Source organism: Choloepus didactylus, chromosome X (assembly GCF_015220235.1).
Source record: "Choloepus didactylus isolate mChoDid1 chromosome X, mChoDid1.pri, whole genome shotgun sequence".
Lineage (NCBI taxonomy): Eukaryota > Metazoa > Chordata > Mammalia > Pilosa > Megalonychidae > Choloepus > Choloepus didactylus.
Window position 1 is genome coordinate 101,234,186 of NC_051334.1, and position 22,083 is coordinate 101,256,268.

General features: G+C 36.4%; 1 pseudogene; it reads left to right on the top strand.

Annotated features, from left to right (window-relative positions):
• The first annotated feature begins 5,737 nt into the window (after nucleotides 1-5,737).
• LOC119522283 lies at nucleotides 5,738-7,008 on the top strand (annotated as a pseudogene).
• The last annotated feature ends 15,075 nt before the right edge of the window (nucleotides 7,009-22,083 follow it).

Here is a 22,083-nt window from a genome sequence, read left to right on the forward strand (position 1 = left end):
TGTAAATGAAAATGAGAACATACCGTATCAAAAATGATGGGATGCAGTGCTTAGAGGGAAATTTATTGCTGCAAATGCCTATATTTAAAAAGGAGAAAGAGCAAAAATTGAGGACTTAACTCACCTGGAGGAACCTGAGAAAGAAGAGCAAACTAATTCCAAAGCAAACAGAAGTGAAGAAATCACAAAAATTAAAGAAGAAATAAATGAATTTTAGAACATGAAAACAATAGAAAGAATCAACAAAAGCAGGAGTTGGTTCTTTGAGAAAATCAATAAATAGATGGACCCATTGCCATGTTGACAAAGAAAATAAGAGACGGGGTATAAATAAAATCAGAAATCAGGGGAGACATAACAGCTGACTCTGCAGATATAAAAGAGATAATGAGAAGATAGTATGAAAAACTGTATGCTCACAACCTAGACAGCTTAGACCAAATGGACAACTTCCTAGAAAAGCATGAACAACCAACATTAACTCAAAAAGAAATAGAAGACCTCAACCAACCAATGACAAGTACATTATTGAATCAATCATCAAAAAGCTCCCAAAAAAAAGCCCAGCACCAGACGGCTTCATATGTGAATTCTACGAAGCATTCAAGAAATATTTAGTACCAATCTTGCTGAAACTCTTCAAAAAAATTGAAGAGGGGGGAAAGCTACCTAACTCATTCTATGAAACCAACATCACCCTAATACCAAAGACTGACAAAAACACTACAAAAATAGAAAATTACAAACCAATCCCTTTAATGAATATAGATGCAAAACTCACGAATAAAATATTGCAAATCAAATTCAGCAGCACATTAAATGAATTATACACCATGACCATTTGGGTTTTATTCCAGGTAGGCAAGGGTGGTTCAACAAAAGGAAATCAAATAAGGTAATACACCATGTCAATAAATGAAAGAGGAAAAATCACATGATCATCTCAATTGATGCAGAGAAGGCATTTGATAAAATCCAGCATCCTTTCCTGATGAAAACACTTCAAAGGATAGGAATGGAAGGAAACGTCCTCAACATGATAAAGGGAATGTATGAATAACCCACAGCTAACATCATACTCAAAGGGAAAACACGTAGAGTTTTCTGCGTAAGATAAGGAACAAGACAATCATACCCACTGTCACCATTGATATTCAACAGTGTGCTGGAAGTTCTAGTTGAACTAGGCAGTGAAAGAAATAAAAGGCATCCAATTTGGAGAGGAAGATATAAAACTTTCACTGTTTGCAGATGACATGATTCTATATGTAGAAAATCCCAAAAAATCTAAGTAAAGCAACTAGAGCAAATAAATGAGTAGAGCAAAGTGGCAGGGTACAATACCGAAGTGCAAAAATCAGTAGTGCTTCTATACACTTGTAAGGAGCAATCTGGGGAGGAAATCAAGAAAAAAATTCATTCACCATAGAAGCCAAAATAATCAAATATTTAGGAATAAATTTAAGGCCATGAAAGACCTATATACAGAAAACTACAAAAATTGTTAAAGTAAATCAAGGAAGACCTAAGTAAATGGAAAGACATACTATGCATGTGGATTGGAACACTAAACATAGTTAAGATGTGAATTCTACCCAAGTTGATTTGTAGATTCAATGCAACACCAATTAAAATCCCAACAAATTACTTTGCAGAAATAGGAAAACCAGTAATCAAATATATGTGATGGGCAGAGTGCCCTGGATAGCTAAAAAATATCTTGAGAAAGAAAAATGAATTGGAGGTCTCACACTACCTGACTTTAAAGCATATTACAAAGCTGTGGTAGTCAAAACAGGAAAGTACTGACATAAAGATTGGTATGCTGACCAAAAGAATCAAATTGAGTGTTCATAAATAGACCCTCTCATCCATTGGCAATTGATTTTTTATAAGGCTGTCAAGTTGACTCAAATGTGACAGTGTAGCCTCTTCAACAAATGATACTTGGAGAACTGGATATACACATCCAGAAGAATGAAGGAGTAACACTGTCTCACATATTATACAAAAGTTAATAGAAAATGGATAAAGACCTAAACATTAGAGCAAAGACCATAAAGCTTTTAGGTGAAAATAAAGGGAAATATCTTAAAAATCTTGTGATAGAAGGTAGTTTCCTAGACCTTACACCCACAGCACAAGCAATGAAAGTAGAAATAGATAAATGGCACCTCCTGAAAATTGAAAACTTTGCACATCAAAGGACTTTTTCAGGAAAGTAGAAGGCAGCCTACACAATGGGAGATAATATTTGGAAACCACATACCAGATAAGGGTTTAATTTCCAGAATATATAAAGATATCCTACAACACAACAACACAAAGGTAAACAACCCAATTTAAAAATGGCCAGAAGACATGGACAGAGAATTTTCCAATGAGGATATACAAATGGCTCAAAAACATATGAAAAGATGCTCAAGTTCACAAGCTATTAGGGAAATGCAAATCAAAACTTCAATGAGATATCATCTCACACCTACTAGAATGGCCATTAGAAAAAAAAAAAAGAGAAAACTAAAAATGTTGGTGAGGATGTGGAGAAAGAGGTACACTTATTTATTCTTGGTGAGAATGTAGAATGTTGCAACCACTCTGGAAAGCAGTTTGATGATTCCTCAGAAGCTTAGTATAGAATTGCCATACTATCCTGCAATCCCACTACTGGGCATTTACTTGGAGAAACTGAAGGCTAGGATGCCAACAGACATTTGTAAACTGATGTTTATAGCAGCATTATTCATGATTGCCAAGAGATGGAAAAAGCCGAAATGTCCATCAATTTATGAGTGGATAAACAAACTGTGGTATATACATACAATGGAAACTTATACAGCTGTAAGATAGAATAAATTGACTGAGCATATAACAATATGAATGAACTTTGAGGGTGTTTTGTTGAGCACATAAGCCAGAAACTAAAGGACAAACACTGTATGGTCTCACTAATATTAGCTAACATTAATGAGCAAACATTGAGAGTTAAAGCTGAGAACACTGTTATCAGGAGGTAGAAAGAGGGTAGAGATTGGAGCTTTTGATGCTGAAGGAGTACAGGATGTTCAACAGGATTAATTGTACAGATCCAGAAATGGAGAGCAACATACTATGTGATGGTAGCACTATATTGCAAGTATATTGAACAAAGCTGAGTGTGAATATGGTTAAAAGAGGAAGACTCGGGGCATGTATGACACCAGAAGGAAAGACACAGGATAAAGTTGGGACTGTATAACTTAGCAAAAGAAGAGTGGACAATGATGTTGATTAAATGTAGAAATATAGGAATGTTTTTACATGAGAAAGAACAAGTGCATGTCAACATTGCAAGGTCTTGAAGATGGGATGGCATATGGGAACAAATACAATCAATGAAAACTGGGGACTACATTAACAATAACATTGTAATATTCTTCCATTAATTGTAACAGATGCAGTACACCAAATCTAATGGCAACAGAGGAGAATATAAGGGAGGGGTATGGGATTGTTGTTGTTTTTTTGTTTCCACTTTTTTATTTTATTTTTTTTATTCTGTGATTTTTTTTCCTTTATTTCTGCCTCATCTTTGTTTTGTATGGAAGAATTGGGATTGTTCTCATGTACATTGTGGTGGTGAAAGCATAATATGTGATTACACCGGGAGCTATAGATTTGTCATTCAGGATGTATTGCAGGCTGTGTGAATAAAACTGTTTAAAAATAAACAGAAATATACAAGTGCTGGAGAAGATGGGTATAGAGAGAAATACCTATTCATTCTTGACAGGGAAGTAGAATGGTGCAGCCCATCTTGAATGCAGTGTGGTGGATTCAAAGGAGGCTAATTATAGGGTTGCCATATATTCCTGAAACCACATTTGATATAAGCTTGGAATAATTGAAAGCAGGGACACAAGCAGACCTTTACACACTGGTGCTTATGGCAGCAATATTCACAATTTGCAATGAATGGAGGTGGCCTAAGATTACATTGATGTGTGAATGGAAGAGTGAACTGTGGTACATATACAGCAGAATATTGAATATCTCCAAAAGAATGGTCATTGAGGCATGCAACTAGGTGAATGAGCCTTCAGGACATTATGTTGAGTGAAATAAGCCAGAAACAAAAGGACAAATATTGGAAGACCTCACTAATATAAAATTACTATAATGAGCAAATGCTGAGAATTGAAATTGAAGGCAAGTTACCAGAGGATAGAATGTAAACAGAGACTGGGCAATCTACAATGAGGAGTGCAGAGGGTTCAGTGAGTCTTGTAAAGGTTTGTAGACTGTAAGCTCTTATGGCAGTCACATCTATTCCTGAGTTTTGACTGTTATTGAAGTGATGTTTATTTGGTATAGAATTTATATTCTCTGTAGCATGCTTTCTAATATAATCTGTATGGTCAGTCTATTTAAACAACATGGTTGCATGGTATCTAGAATGGAGAATAAGATCTTGTTATTCTGTAAAGTTTAATATGACTTACCTCAATGCACCCCAGAGTACTTTGGGCAGAAAATAATAAAGTATTTGTAACGTCCCCTTGAGGGACTGGGGAAAAATTTGGAAGCATTAAACTTCCTCACCTGTGGAATTCCTGATATTCCTGCAAGCATTACGGAATTCAATTTAATAAGTCAAGCCCCTGATCTTGGGGCTTGCCCTTATGAAACTTACTCTTGCAAAAAAGAAGCTAAGCATACCAATAATTGTGCCTAACAGTCACCCCCAGAGAACCTCTTATGCTGCTCAGATGTGTCCTCTTTCTCTTAGCCAACTCCTGCAAATAAACTCACAACTCTTCCACCAACCTATGTGGGACATGACACCCAGGGGTGTAAGTCTCCCTGGCAATGAGGGACAGGAATCCCAGGGATAAGCCTGGCTTTGGCATCATGGAGTTGAGAATGTTGTCTTGACCAAAAGGGAGAAAAGAAATGAAACAAAATAAAGCTTCAGTGGCTGAGAGATCTCAAACAGAATTGAGAGGTTAATCTGGGGGTTATTCTTGCCCATTATATAAATATTCCATTTTAGTTTCTAGTGTATTAGAATAGCTAGAAGGAAATACCTGAATCCCTTGAATGATGATCCAGAAGACTTGATTCTTGATGATCCTTGTATAACTGTGCAGCTTTTATTGTGTGACCATGTGATAGTGAAAACCTGGCAATTTACACTCCCTTTATCCAGTGTCTGGGCAAATGAGTAACAAAATAATGACAAAATATATAAATAATAGAGGGGGATAAGGTGTATGGGCTGGTTAAGGTGTTCTTTTTTTCTTTTTTTAATTTTTTTTTCTTTATTGTGGGGGAATGAAAACTGATTGTGCAATGACTCCACATCTATATGATGATACTGTGAGTCACTGATTGTATACTCTGGATGGATTATCTGTTGCATGAGTATATCTAAAAAAATGCATTTAAAAATGCATACACTGCCCCTGGGAGCAATGTCATCATGCTTCCTTCTCTAGGCAAGGACACAAAGAGTGGCACAGACAGGCCAATGCAGGAGTAGCCAGTGGCCTCCCATGCCACAGAGGGCCTTGTGGCCCCTATAGCCAGGCCTGCTGCCCAAGGCTTGCACCCTTCCTGTGTTGTCTGTGCCTCCCTGCTCCAGGCCTCACCAGCCTCTTCCCATGCTGGAAGCATGGGCCCTAGGAGGGGCACCTGCAGCCAGCTGCAACAGCAAGCACTGGGGAGGGAGTGGCTTTGCCTTATATAGGCTGATTATGGTGGGATCATGACAGGCCAGGGCCTTGATCCCTGGTGGAAAAAACCCTTTCCTTGACCAGGGGAGCTTTGTTGGCTGCAGTCGCTATCTGCTCCATGAACTCTTGGTCATTAGGAAACAGCAAGACATTGGCTCCAAAGATGCTATTTGCAATAATTTTCAAGACCTAACAATGGTGTTCCCAGTTTATCACCTTTCTATCTGAAAATGAAAACTTATTTAAGGATGGCTGATTTACCCTATCAGGCAACATATTACTTTTATCCAATCTAAGAGTCCTTTAATTGAACTATTTTGGTGGGAAACTGTCTGCTCAAGGGAAAATGCCTTGGATTGAATATAATAATGAAAAAGTTTCTGTCACAAAATTCATAATTGACTTTCTGGAAGAGAAACTCAGAGTGAATTTAAACAAAATCCTTGGTCCTCATGAAACAGCCATCACCAGGGTGGTGACCAAAATGGTGGAGGAGCACTTCTACTGGATGTTAGCTTACTGCCAGTGGGTGGATAATCTCAATAAGACCAAGAAGATGTTCTCTCTTAGTGATGATGGGCTCTTCAGTAACCTGCTGAGGTGGGTCGTGTGCCACATAATGAAAGAAATTTTGAAGCATGAGATGCATGACTGTGGCATTGGCTGCTTCTCAGAGGAAGGGATTTACATGCTGATGGAGGACATGGGTGATAAAAAGTACATCATGGGGCCCCAGCTTTCCACTCTCAATGCTACCATCTTTGGGCACTTGGCACAGGCAATGTGGACCTTATCAGTGACAAGACCTGAGCAGCTGATCGAAGGGGAGCTGATCAACCTCACCATGTACTGTGAGAGGATAAGGAGGAAATTCTGGCTGGAGTGGTGTCATGATGATGACAACACCATCTATGAGTCTGAGGAGAGCAGCAAAGTCAGCAAAACCCAGCCACTCCTGCTGGACTTTAGCTTTTACTCAAGGACAGAGAACTCTGAAGATGAGGGAGCAAAGAACAGTTTTTCCCCAACCCCAGACACAGATTTCACTGGACACTCAGTCTTTGATTCTGATGTGGGCATGGATGACTACACATACCACAAACTGTGCAAGAGACATTCAGCTTCACTGACCCTCTTCTGTCCAAGTTGCCACTCACTGAGTCTGTCCTGCTTCCCAGGCAGAAAACCATTCAAGCTGGGAAGAAAGCTTTGTGTTTGGCACAATTTTGACATGTTAACGGGACTAAAGCTGCTTTTTTTTTTTGTAAAAACAGACTCAGAACCATTCAAATGACTCCATTTAAGACAAACAGGGAACAACAAAACAATGTCAGCATGGTTCTTGAAATCCATTTTTCTTTTCATTAGAAAACCAATATCATCTGCTAGAGCCAATGAAAGAGCATGTTGTCAATAAATAGTATTTGGGTTTATCCTCTTCAAGCCAAGGGCTTAGTTGTGAGATGGTTCCTTGAACATCATTCATCTACCTGGGTCTGAGGTCATGAGAGATACCATCAGAAAAAAATGTGGGAGATAGCCACCATACATGGTGGCTGCTTGTACTTTCTATGTGAATATTATATGTTGAGATATAAGTCAAATAAAATCCACAGATATTCAATGAAAAAAACATAAATAGGATAAAAGTGAAAGGATAGAAAATGATACAGCATGTGATTTTTACTCAAAAGAAAATTCAAGTGGATATTGTAGTATCAGAACCACAAGATTGCAAAGAATTTTGACAGGAATAAAAATTCTTATTGATAAAGGCATTAGTTCATCAGAAGGGCATAATAACCCTACATGTTTATGCATCCAATTACAGAATTTCAAAGTATTTTGTCTTAGTTGCTAAAATAAATGCCATACAATGGGTTGGCTTAAACAGCAGGGATTTATTGGTTCACTGGGTTACACAACTCAGTCCACCACAGTCTGCCTTCTGGACCCCAAAATGGAATGTTTCCCACATGCAAAATACATTCATTCCCTCCCAATATAACAAAGACCTTAAATAATTTCAGAACAATTTTAAATACAAAGCCTCATCAAATAAGGTGTGGGTGTGGTCTGCCCTGGGGCAAAATTCCTCTCTGTCTGATGGACCTATGAAACTTAATAAGCAAGTTATCTGCTCCCAATATTTAATGTTGGACAGACATAAGGTAAACTTCCCATTCCAGAAAGGAAAAATTGGAAGGAAACAGGTTCAAGGGTCCCAAGCAAGTCCAAAACCCAGTAGGGCAAACTCCATTAGATTTCAAGGTCTGAGAGTCATCTCTGGATAGATGCTTTAACGTCTAGGCTTAGTGGAGTGGTGGCCCTGTCCCTTCCAAGTGCTTGCACAGTAGCAATGTTCTCCCAGAACACTGGCATATAGGTACCACCCATTGGGATGGGGGCTAGGGTCTCCATGAATGCTGGGGCATAGACCCTCTCTGAGCATTGGGGTGGTGGTCCACTCTCTAAACACTGGGACACAATGTCCACACCCTCCAAGTGCCAGGACAGATGACCTGCCCCCTCCAAGCACAGGGGCAGACCTGACATTTCCACACATGTGAGAGGGCCTGCTGTCTTCACACAAGATCCTTTCACTCAAGTCTTCTGCTTCCATGCTTCTTCCCTTGAAGTCATTCTTCTTTTGGTTAGTCCCACTGTTGCTTTGAGCCCTGGCTGACAATGGCAGTGGTTTCTGTTCATACAAATTTTACAAAAACCTAATTGGCTTTGCATATAGTTCAACGGAGTTCAAATGATCAGAAAAAAGAACCCTACACAGACTTTTCTGGACAACTGTATTTCCAATCTTAACTTCCATTGAAATGGCTGACTGATCCATGTTCATCCACATCCTTTTCAGCAAAAAAATTTTCAATTAAACCTTCACATGAAGCTCTGTCCTCTGGGGCCTTACTTCCCACAAGTTCAGGGAGGTCTCTGATAAGGTCACTTCTGGCCCATTTCAGACCATGCTCCCTGAAAAGCCTGAGACTTTTCAAAATCATCAATTTCTGGTTCCTTTATGTTTAAGAATTTAATTTTCATCTTATCCTATTCCTCTTGCATTTTACTATAAGCTGCTAGAAGAAACTGGGATACACTTTGCACACTTAGCTTTGAAATCTCCTCTGCTAAAGACCCAAGTTCATCACTTTCAAGTTCTACCTTCCATCCAACATCAGAACATGATTTCACCACATTATCTGCCACCCTATAAAAAGGAATGCGTTTCTTCCAGTTTCCAATAATACATTCATCACTTATTTCTAAGCCCCCATTGGAAGTAACTTTAATGTCCATATTTCTACCAACTGCCTCTTCAAACCAATCAAGGCTTTTCCTATCAAGCACTTCACAATTTTTCTAGCCTCTACCCATTACCCAATTGCAATGCCATTTCCATGTTTTTAGGTATTTGTCATAGCAGTATCCCACTTTCTTGTACCAAAACTGCTATTTTCCTTGCTGTAAAGACAAATACCATAAAATGGTTGGCTTAAACAATGGGAATTTATTGGCTCACATTTTGTTTTTGGCTAGGGAAATTCTAAAATCAACCAGTATCAAGGCAGTGCTTTCTCTCTGAATACTGTGTTGCTCTAGGGCTGACTGCTGGCAATCCTTGGTACTTGTCTTTCTGGCATGCGACAAAGTACTTAGGGAGGTCTTCTCTTTTCTCCTCCAGGTTTCATTGATTTTTTGGTTCTTCCCATGGCTTTCTCTTTCTATGTCTGAATTTCAGTCTTCTTATAAAGGACTCAAGTAATCCAGCTTAAATTCCAACTTGATTCAGTTGGGCCACAGCTTAACTGAAGTAACATGTTCAAGAGATCATACACAGTGGTACCTTGGTACCCATTGTTAATCAGTTCTGGGAGGCACAATGAGTACCAAAAATGACAAGTACCAAACAAATTTTTCCCACAAGGAATAATTTAAATAAATTTAATGCATGTCAAAGACAATGCACATTTTAAGGCAACATGTAAAAAGATATGGTTGTATATCATTACTTTACATGAGAAATAAACTGAAAAATTTATAAATTCTTAGATTAAATTAAATAAAAACTTCACTTTACCTGTTCTGTGAAGAGTCCATGGCCTAATGGTATAGTGGGAGGACAGTGGTGAGAAGAATATGTTACATGAGTGCTGCTTGGAAGGAAAGTCCTCTTCCAATAGAACATTGGGCACTTGCACTTCAGGTATCTTTCTCTTTTCTGCCATTTTTTCAACTTGCACCACAGGCTCTGAAACACTGTTTTTCACCTTCACTAAAAACTTATACAATGAGGACTGCTTCTCTCTTCTTTTCAGAGTTCCCCAAAAATGTGAAATTGTTTCATCATTCAAAAAATTCACATTTCTGCTTGATAGAGCTTTGTCCAAATGGTACTTCTCCACAAAGTTTTGAACTTCTACCCATTTTGTACACATTTCTTTTATCAAGGAACTGGGGACATCCTTCTTTTTCTGCTTCTCATCTGAAGAAATCTCTTCAGCCATCACTTATTGTTACTTCTTCTGTAGTTCCTGCAGCTTCTCAGTGCTGAACTCTTCACAATGTTCCTCCACTAACTCTTCAACATCAGCAGCATTGACCTCCAGACCCATGGATTGGCCCAAAGACACAATATCCTGCACAACTGTACCCTCTGTACTTGCAGCCTTTTTATTAGCACTTGCTGCCTCTCCATGCCTCACAACTTGGCTTGCCTCACAACATGCCTGACAACATTATGGATGGCAGTTCTCTTTATAAAATTATCAAACCACCCATCACTGGCCTTAAAAACTTCCACACTCTCATCACTTGGTCATGGATTGTTTTTCAAAAGATTGGCATGGAAAACTTTCACTTTTTCACATAACATGGCTTCCCATACATGTCACCTGCTAACTGCTTCTTGTTTGCCCAAATTAATAACAGCTTTTCAACTTCCTTGAATGTTTGGGAACACTGCTTTTTTACTGCTTTTGCTACTTTTGCAACAAGAGCATTTTTCCTTGCTTCTTTATACTTAATGATGGCAGATACCACTGTTCTAGGCATACTGTATTCCCTAGCAAGTTCAGTAATGCAAACATCACTCTCATATTTGCCTATTATTTCTTTTTTTCTGCTCAGTGCTATCAGTGCTCATTTTCTTAGGCCCATGATGAAAAATAGCACAAAAAGACACAAAATGATCACAGAAGCTAAGACTGCAAGAGGATGTGCAAAGGGCAAGAGCTACAACATGACTAAGCATGACCCTTTGTTTCAGTTTGAAAGGGTAGCAAGTCCCAAGGCAAGAAATGCCAAGTTCTAGCTTTTGAGTACTAAACCAATGATGAGTGCTGGGACAAAATTTTCACATCAAAATGTTTTGAGTACCAAATTCAATGTGTTTTAAAACAGTCAAGCACCAAGGTATGACTGTATTTACAAAAGGCCCACATCTACCAAGATATGGACCAAGAACAAGAACAAACCCCAACTGAGGTATACAGTTCAATCCACCACATACATGAAGATAAAAGCTTATAGAACTGCAAGGGGAAATAGACAAATAGACAACTATAGTGGGGAATTTCAATTTTTTTCTCTCATTAATTAATATAGAAATTGGAGGGAAAAACAGAATGTTCATAAAAGACTTGAACACCACTGTCAACCAAGTCAACATAAATGACATTTATTGACTATTCAACCCACAACAGCAAAATATATTTTTTCCAGTGCTCACAGAAAGTATGCTGGTAGACCCTATTCTGAACCATAAAACATGTCTCAATATATTTAAGAATGTAGTTTTCCTGGTGTTCACAGAAAATATACTGATAGACCCTATTCTGGATCATAAAACATGTCTCAATATATTTAAGGGTATTCAAGTCATTGAAAGTATGTTCTTTGTATACAATGGGATTAAATTGTGCATCAATAAGATAAAGATATATGGAAAAATCTCCAAATAATTGAAAGCTTTATATATAAAGCATGGGTCAAAGAAGAAAATATTTTGAAATATATAAAAATAAAATCACTGATGTATTAGAATTGCTGGATAATGCAGGAAATAGGGAAACTTATAGTGCTAAATGCTTATACTAGAAAAGAAGCAATACCTAAAATTAATTTCCTAAGTTTCCACCTTATCAAACTGGAGAAAAGAACATATTAAAATAAAAATAATGAGAATAAATGAATTCATAAGAATTGAAGCCACAACCAATGAAATTGAAAACAGAAAAACAACAAAGAAAATCAATCAAATCCAAAGCTAATTAATTTAGAAAATCGATAAAATTGATAAATTAGGCTGGATCATAATGAAAGAATGTGAAAAACAGACGTTTTTTAATAACAAGAATGATAGATGTGGCATCACTACAGATTCAAATATTTAAAAGTCTAAAAGGGTTATTTTATGAATTACATTATACCTATAAATTTGATAACCAGTGAAATATATTAATTATTTAAAAAAACATAAACAAAGACTGGGAGCCTCCATACACAGCCCTTCAGCCCAGAACTGCCCTGGGGGGACGGTGCTCATCTGTGACATAGCACAGCCATCCCACAGCAGAGGACCTGGGGGTGCACTGCCTGGAAGAGGGACCCACATGCAAGTCTCAGGGGCCATATGTCAATACCAAGGACTTATGGGTCAGCAGCAGAGACAAACTGTGGCAGGACTGAACTGAAGGATTAAACTATTGCAGCAGCTTTAAATCTCCAGGAACACCAGGGAGATTTGATGGTTAGAGCTGCCCCCCTGCCCTGACCACCCAGACACAGGCCCCATATACAGGGCGGGCAACACCAAATACATACGCAAGCTTGGTACACCAATTGGACCCCACAAGACTCACACCCCCACTCACCACAAAGACAAAGTGGGGGACAACTGGCTTGAGTAGAAGAGGAGGCTCAAAGACACCACCTGCTGGTTAGTTAAAGTGTACTCCAGGAAGCTGTAGAGCTGACAAGTTAGAGATAAGGATTTTAATCAGTCTACAAATCCTAAAAGAACCCTATCAAGTTAAGCAAATGCTAAGAGGCCAAAAACAATAGAAAATTTTAAAGCATATGAAAAAACCAGATGATATGGCTAACCCAAGCCCAAGCACCCAAATCAAAAGACCAGAGGAGACACAGTACTTGGAGCAATTAACCAAGGAACTAAAGATGAACAATGAGACCATAGCACAGGATATAAAGGACATGAAGAAGAGCATGGCACAGGATATAAAGGACATCAAGAAGACCCTAGAAGAGCATAAAGAAGAATTTGCAAGAGTAAATAAAAAAATAGACAATCTTATGGAAATTAAAGAAACTGTTGACCAAATTAAAAAGATTCTAGATAGTCATAGTACAAGACTAGAGGAAGTTGAACAATGAATCAGTGAACTGGAAGATGATAAAATGTAAAATGAAAGAACAGAAGAAAGAATGGGAAAAAAAAATCAAAATGGACCTCAAGGATATGATAGATAATATAAAATGTCCAAATATAAGACTCATTGGTGCTCCAGAAGGGGAAGAGAAGGGTAAAGGTCTAGGAAGAACATTCAAAGAAATTGGGGAAAACTTCCAAAATCTTCTAAACACCGTAAATACACAAATCATAAATGCCCACTGAACTCCAAATAGAATAAATCCAAATAAACCCACTCTGAGACATATTCTGATCACACGGTCAAATATGGAAGAGAAGGAGCAAGTTCTGAAAGCAGCAAGAGAAAAGCAATACATCACACACAAAGGAAGCAGAATAAGACTAAGTAGTGACTACTCAGCAGCCACCATGGAGGTGAGAAGGCAGTGGCATGACATATTTAAAATTCTGAGTGAGAAAAATTGCCAACCAAGAATTCTTTATCCAGCAAAGCTCTCCTTCAAATTTGAGGGAGAGCTTAATTTTTTCACAGACAAATAAATGCTGAGAGAATTTGCTAACAAGAGACCTGCCCTACTGGAGATACTAAAGGGAGCCCTACAGACAGAGAAACAAAGGAGGGAGAGACATTCAGATATGTTCAGTACTAAAGAGATTCAGTATGGGTATGTTAAAGGATATTAATAGAGAGAAGGAAAAATATATATGACAAACATACACCAAAGGATAAGATGGCTGATTCAAGAAATGCCTTCACAGTTATAACACTGCATGTCAATGGATTAAACTCCCCAATTAAAAGATATAAATTCATGGAATGGATTAAAAAAATGCACCATCAATATGTTGCATACACAAGACTCATCTTAGACACAGGGACACAAAGACATTTAAAGTGAAACAATGGAAAAAACTACTTCACGCAAACTACAGCCAAAAGAAAGCAGGAGTAGCAATATTAATCTCAGATAAAATAGACATTAAATGCAAGGATGTTATGAGAGATGAAGAAGGCCACTACATACTAATAAAAGGGGCAATTCAACAAGAAGAAATAACCATCATAAATGTTTGTGCACCCAATCAAGGTGCCACAAAATACATGAGAGAAACACTGGCAAAATGAAAGGAAGCAATTGATGTTTCCACAATAATTGTGGGAGACTTCAACACATCACTCTCTCCTATAGATAGATCAACCAGACAGAAGACCAGTAAGGAAACTGAAAACCTAAACAATCTGATATATGAATTGGATTTAAGAGACATATATAGAACATTACATCCCAAATCACCAGGATACCCATTCTTCTCTAGTGCTCATGGAACTTTCTCCAGAATAGATCATATGCTGGGACATAAAACAAGGCTCAAGAAATTTTAAAAAATTGAAATTATTCAAAGCACATTCTCTGACCACAATGGAATACAATTAGAAGTCAATAACCATCAGAGACTTAGAAAACTCACAAATACCTGGAGGTTAAACAACATGCTCCTAAACAATCACTAGGTTAAAGAAGAAATAGCAAGAGAAATTGCTAAATAGATAGAGACAAATGAAAATGAGAACACAACATACCAAAACCTATGGGATGCAGCAAAAGTGGTACCGTGGGGGAAATTTATAGCACTAAATGCATATATTAAAAAGGAACAAAGAGCCAAAATCAAAGAACTAATGGGTCAACTGAAGAAGCTAGAAAATGAACGACAAACCAATCATAAATCAAGAAGAAGAAAAGAATTAACAAGGATTAAAGCAGAAATAAATGACATAGAGAACAAAAAAATAATAGAGAGGATAAATAACACCAAAAGTTGGTTCTTTGAGAAGATCAACAAGATTGACAAACCCCTAGCCAGACTGACAAAATCAAAAAGAGAGAAGACCCATATAAACAAAATAATGAATGAGAAAGGTGACATTACTGTGGATCCCAAAGAAATTAAAAAATTATAAGAGGTTACTATGAACAACTGTATGGCAACAAACTGGATAATGTAGAGGAAATAGACAACTTCCTGGAAACATATGAACAACCTAGACTGAACACAGAAGTAGAAGACCTCAACCAACCAATCACAAGCAAAGAGATCCAATCAGTCATCAAAAAGCTCCCCACAAATAAATGCCCAGGGCCAGATGGCTTCACAGGGGAATTCTACCAAACTTTCCAAAAAGAACTGACATGAAACTTACTTAAACTCTTTCAAAACATCAAAGAAAACAGAACACTACCTAACTCATTTTATGAAGCTAACATCAATCTAATACCAAAACCAAGCAAAGATGCTACAAAAAATAAAAACTACTGGCCAATCTCCCTAATGAATATAGATGCAAAATTTCTCAACAAAATACTTGAAAATCATATCCAATAACACATTAAAAAAATCATAAACCATGAGCAAGTGGGGTTCATTCCAGGCATGCAAGGATGGTTCAACATAAGAAAATCAATGTACTACAACACAGTAACAAATCAAAGAGAAAAATCTAATGATCATCTCAACAGATGATGAAAAAGCATTCGACAAAATCCAACATCCCTTTTTGATAAAAACACTTCAAAAGGTAGGAATTGAAGGAAACTTTCTCAATATGATAAAGAGCATATATGAAAAACCCACAGCCAGCATAGTACTCAATGGTGAGAGACTGAAAGCCTTCCCTTTAAGATCAGGAACAAGACAAGGATGCCCGCTGTCAACCACTGTTATTCAACATTGTGCTGGAAATGCTAGCCAGGGCAATCTGGCAAGACAAAGAAATAAAACGCATCCAAATTGGAAAGGAAGAAGTTAAACTGTCATTGTTTGCAGATGATATGATCTTATATCTGGAAAACCCTGAGAAATTGATGATACAGCTACTAGAGATAATAACCAAATTTAGCAAAGTAGCAGGATTTAAGATTAATGCACATAAGTCAGTAATGTTTCTATATGCTAGAAATGAACAAACTGAAGAGACACTCAAGAAAAAAGATACCATTTTTCAACAGCAACCAAAAAAATCAAGTACCTAGGAATAAACTTAACCAAAGATGTAAAAGACCTTTACAAAAAATCTACATAACTCTACTAAAAGAAATAGAAGGGGACATTAAAAGAAGGAAAAATATTCCATGTTCATGGATAGGAAGTCTAAATATCATTAAGATGTCAATTCTACCCAAACTCATCTATAGATTCAATGCAATCCCAATCAACATTCCAGGAACCTACTTTGCAGACAAGGGAAAGCTAGTAATCAAATTTATTTGGAAAGGGAAGATGCCTTGAATTGCTAAAGACACTCTAAAAAAGAAGAACGAAGTGGGAGGACTTACACTCCCTGACTTTGAAGCTTATTATAAAGCCACAGTTGTCAAAACAGCATGGTACTGGCACAAAGATAGACACATTGATCAATAGAATCAAATTGAGAATTTGGAGATAGACCCCCAGATTTATGGCTGACTGATCTTTGATAAGGCCCCCAAAGTCATGGAACTGGGTCATGACAGTCTTTTCAACAAATGGGGCTGTGAGAGTTGGATATCAATATCCAAAAGAATGAAAGAAATTCATTCACACCCTACACAAAAATTAACTCAAAATGGATCAAAGATCTCAATATAAAAGAAAGTACTATAAAACTCCTAGAAGATAATGTAGGAAAACATCTTCAACACCTTGTATTAGGTGGCCACTTCCTAGACTTTACACCCAAAGCACAAGCAACAAAAGAAAAAATAGATAAATGGGAACTCCTCAAGTTTAGAAGTTTCTGTAACTCAAAGGAATTTGTCAAAAAGGTAAACAGGCAGCCAACTCAGTGGGAAAAAAATTTTGGAAACCATGTATCTGACAAGAGACTGATGTCTTTCATATATAAAGAAATCCTACAACTCAATGATAGTACAGACAGCCCAATTATAAAATAGGCAAAAGACATGAAAAGACAGTTCTCTGAAGAGGAAATACAAATGGCCAAGAAACTCATGAAAAAATGTTCAGCTTCACTAGCTATTAGATGGAAATTAAGACCACAATGAGATACCATCTCATGGCAATTAAAATGGCTACCATTAAACAAACAGGAAGCTACAAATGCTGGAGAAGATGTGGAGAAACTGGAACTCTTATTCATTTTTGGTGGGACTGTACAATGGTTCATCCACTCTGGAAGACACTGGTGGTTCCTCAGAAAACTACATATCGAGTTACCCTTTGATCCAGCAATCTCACTTCTCAGTATATACCCGGAAGATCTGAAAGCAGTGACATGAACAGACATCTGCACACAATGTTCATAGCAGCAATATCCACAATTGCCAAGAGATGGAAACAACCCAAATGTCCTTCAACAGATGAGTGGATAAATAAAATATGGTATATACACACGATGGAATACTACATGGCAGTAAGAAGGAACGATGTCGTGAAACATATGACAACATGGATGAACCTTGAAGACATAATGCTGAGGGAAATATGCAAGGCACAAAAAGAGAAATATTATATGCTAGCACTAATGTGAACTTTGAAAAATGTAAAACAAATGGTTTATAATGTAGAATGTAGGGGAACTAGTGAGGGAAAACTGAAGGAAGGGGGATCAATAATCCAAGAAGAACAGATAAGCTATTGTGGGTGAATTTAACGTTTGCGGAATGACCAGGAATGACTATGGTCTGTTAATTTCTGATGGGTATAGTAGGAACAAGTTCACAGAAACGTTGCTATATTAGGTTACTTTCTTGGGGTAAAGTGGGAACGTGTTGGAAGTAAAGTAGTTACCTTAGGTTAGTTGTCTCTTTCTTACTCCCTTTTTATGGTCTGTTTGAAATGTTCTTTTATTGTATTTTTTTTTATTTTTTTTTAATAAAAAGAAAAACATAAACAGCCCAAAATAAATAAAATGAATATCCTTATAGTCATTAAATTAATTGCATTTATGTTTAAAAATCTCCTCACAAAGGAAATGGCAAGCTCAGAAGGTGTCATTTGTGAATTCTACCTAAATTTTAAAGAAGACATGCTATCAATTCTCCAAAAATTCTTCCAGAAAACTGAGGCAAAAGAAAGAATTCTTTCAGATCATCATGCTGATATCAAAACCAAGGAAAGGAATTACAACAAAAGAAAATTAAAGGCAACTCTCCTTATGTATATAGATGCAAGAATTCTAAATGAAATTATATCATATCTAATCCAATATTTAAAAAGGTTCATACAGCATGAGTAAGTGGGATTTATGCAAGATTGATTTAACATGCAAAAATCAACAAAATTCACCATATCAAAAATAAAACCTAAAAAAGAAAAAGAAATGACTGAATATAAAAGATCCAGAAAAGACATAGGACAAAATCCACCATTCAATAATGATAAAAATTATCAGCAAGCGAGGAACAGAATCTACCCCAACTTGATATTTCTGCAAAAACATTTGTGAGTAAAACAGCAGCTAATATCATACTTGTGGAAAACTGAATGTTTCCTTCTACAGCTCAAAAACAAGGCAAGGCTATCCACTCTCATCATTTCCTTAAACACTCTACTGGCATTACTATCCAGTGAATTCAGGGACAAAAGTGAAATAAAAGGCATTCAGATTGGAAAGGAAGGAATAAAACTGTCCACAGATGACATGGTTTTCTATTTAGGAAATTCAGTATAATATACATCAAAGCTATTAGAACTAATAAGTGAATTTATTAAGTTTGCAAGATACAAGAAAAATATGCTAAAATCAACTGTTTTTCTTTACACTTGTAACAGATAATCAGAAAATGAAATTAAAATTAAAACAGTATTATTTGCCATAGCATCAAACATATGAACTACTTAGGGTTAAAACTTTGAAATGTATTGAAAAACTGATATACTGATATTGCAAGACACTATTAAGAGAAATTAAAGAAGACTTAAATAAATAGAAATACACCTTGTTCATGGGTAAAAAGACTCATTGTTAAGATGTTAATTCTCCAAAATTTATCTATAGATTCAATGCAATCCAAATGAAAATCACTGCAGGCTTTTGATGGTAGTAATTGGAAAGCTGATTCTAAAATTCTTATGGATTGCCAAGAACCTAGAAGGGCCTAAACATCTTTGGAAAACAGGTACAAATTTAGGTAGCTCACACTTCTGATTTCACAGTTTCTTATAATGTTACAGTAATCAAGAGAGCATGCAATTGGCAGAGGGATAGACAAATAGATCAATGGAAGAGATTAGAGTGACTTATTAGAGTAATAAAACTGGCATATATGGACAGCTGATTTTAATGAATGTGCAAAGACAATTCAATGGAGAAAGGATAGTATTCTCAACAAATGGTGTTGGATAAATTGGATATCAATGGGCAAAATGAATTGCAATCCATAACCATAGGCAAAAATTAACTCAAAACAGATCATAGACGTAAATGTACAACTTAAAATTATAAAACTTCTAGAAAAATAGGATAAGATATTTGAGACCTTGGGTTAGGCAAAGTTTTAGTACATATGACACCAAAAGCATGATATATAGAAGAACAAATTGATAAATTTGACTTCAAATTCAATCCTTTGGCTCTTCAAATGACACTTTAAAGAGAATTAAAACACAAGCAATTGACCAAGAAAAAATATTTGCAAAGTATATATATGACAATAGATTTGTATTCAGAATGTGTAAAAGAAATATTAAAACCCATTTGTTGAATATACTCATGTCCCAGTTCAGTGGCTTTGGGGGCCTTATCAAAGATGAGTCAGCCATAGATCTGGGGGTCTATCTATGAATTCTCAATTCAATTTCACTGATCAATATGTCTATCTTTGTGCCAGTACCATGCTGTTTTGATAACTGTGGCTTTATAATAAGCTTCAAAGTCAGGGAGTGTAAGTCCTCCCACTTTACTTTTTCTTTTTTTTTTGTAGATTGTTTTAGCAACTCGAGCCATCTTCCCTTTCCAAATAATTTTGATAACTAGATTTCCCAAGTCTTCAAAGAAGGTTGTTGGAATTTTGATTGGGATTGCATTGAATCTGTAGATGAGTTTGTGTAGAATAGACATCTTAATGACACTTAGCTTTCCTATCCATGAACATGGAATATTTTTTCATCATTAAGGTCCCTTTCTATTTCTTTTAGTAGAGTTATGTACTTTTCTTTGTGTAGGTCTTTTACATCTTTGGTTAAGTTTGTTACCAGGTACTTGATTTTAGTTGCTATCAAAAATGGTATCTTTTTCTTAAGATTCTCTTCACTTTGTTCATTTTTACCATATAGAAATATTACTGACTTTTGTGCATTAGTCTTGTATCCCACTACTTTCCTAAATTTGTTTATTAGCTCTAGTAGCTGTATCATCAATTTCTCAGGGTTTTCCAGGTATAAGATCATATCATCTGCAAGTAATGACTGTTTTGTTTCTTCCTTTCAAATTTGGATGCTTTTTATTTCTTTGTCTTGCTGGATTGCCCTGGCTAGCATTTCCAGCACAATGTTGAATAACAGTGGTGACACTGGGCATCCTTATCTCATTCCTGATTTTAGAGGGAAGGCTTTCAGTCTCTCACAATTGAATACTATGCTGGCTGCAGGTATTTCATATATGCTCTTTATCCTATTGAGGAATTTTCCTTCAATTCCTACCTATTGAAGTGTTTTTATCAAAAAGGGATATTGGATTTTATCAAATGTTTTTTCAGCATCTATTGCGATGATCATTTGATTTTTCTCTTTTGATTTGTTAATGTGTTGTAATACATTGATTTTCTTTTGTTGAACCATCCTTGCATGCCTGGAATGAACCCCACTTGGTCATGGTGTATGATTTTTTTAATGTGTCCTTGGATTTGATTTACCAGTATTTTGTTGAGAATTTTTGCAATCTATATTCATTAGGGATCCTGGCCTGTAGTTTTCCTTTTCTGTAGCATGTTTGCCTGGTTTTGGTATTAGATTGATGTTAGCTTCATAAAATGTGTTAGGTAGTTTTCCATTTTCTATGATGTTTTGAAAGATTATAAGTCAGATTGGTGTCAGTATCTTTTGGAAAGTTTGGTAGAATTCTCCTGTGATGTCATCTGGCACTGGGCATTTATTTGTGGGAAGATTTTGATGAATGATTGGATCTCTTTGCTTGTTATTGGTTGGTTGAGGTCTTTTATTTCTTCACTGGTCAATCTAGGTTGTTCACATGTTTCCAGAAAATTATGTTTCCTCTATATTATACAGTTTGTTGGCATACAGTTGTTCATAATATCCTCTTAAATTTTTTTTAAATTTCTTTGGGATCCACAGTAATGTCACCTTTCTCATTCATTATTTTGTTTATATGCATCTTCCCTCTTTTTGATTTTGTCAGTCTAACTAGGGGTTTGTCAAACTTGTCAATCTTCTCAAAGAACAAACTTTTGGTGTTATTTATTCTGTCTATTGATTTTGTTCTCTATGTCATTCATTTCTGTTTTAATCTTTGTTCTTTATTTTCTTCTACTTGGTTTATGATTGATTTTCTGCTCATTTACTAGCTTCTTCATTTGCTCCATTCATTCTTTGGTTTTATCTCCTTCTTCCTTTTGGATGTATGCATTTAGTGCTATAAATTTCCCCCTCAGTACCACTTTTGCTGCATTCCATAGGTTTTGATATGTTGTGTTCTCATTTTCATTCATCTCTATATATTTAGCAATTTCTCTTGCTATTTCTTCTTTAACCCACTGATTGTTTAGGGGACTGTTGTTTAACCACCAGGTATTTGTGAATTTTTTAGTCTCTGATGCTTATTGGCTTCTAATTATATTCCATTGTGGTCAGAGAATGTGCTTTGAATAATTTCCATTTTTAAAAATTTACTGAGGCTTGTTTTATGTCCCAGCATATGATCTATTCTGGAGAAAGTTCCATGAGCACTAGAGAAGAATGTGTATCTTGGTGATTTGGGATGTAAAGTTCTATACATGTCTGTTAAATTCA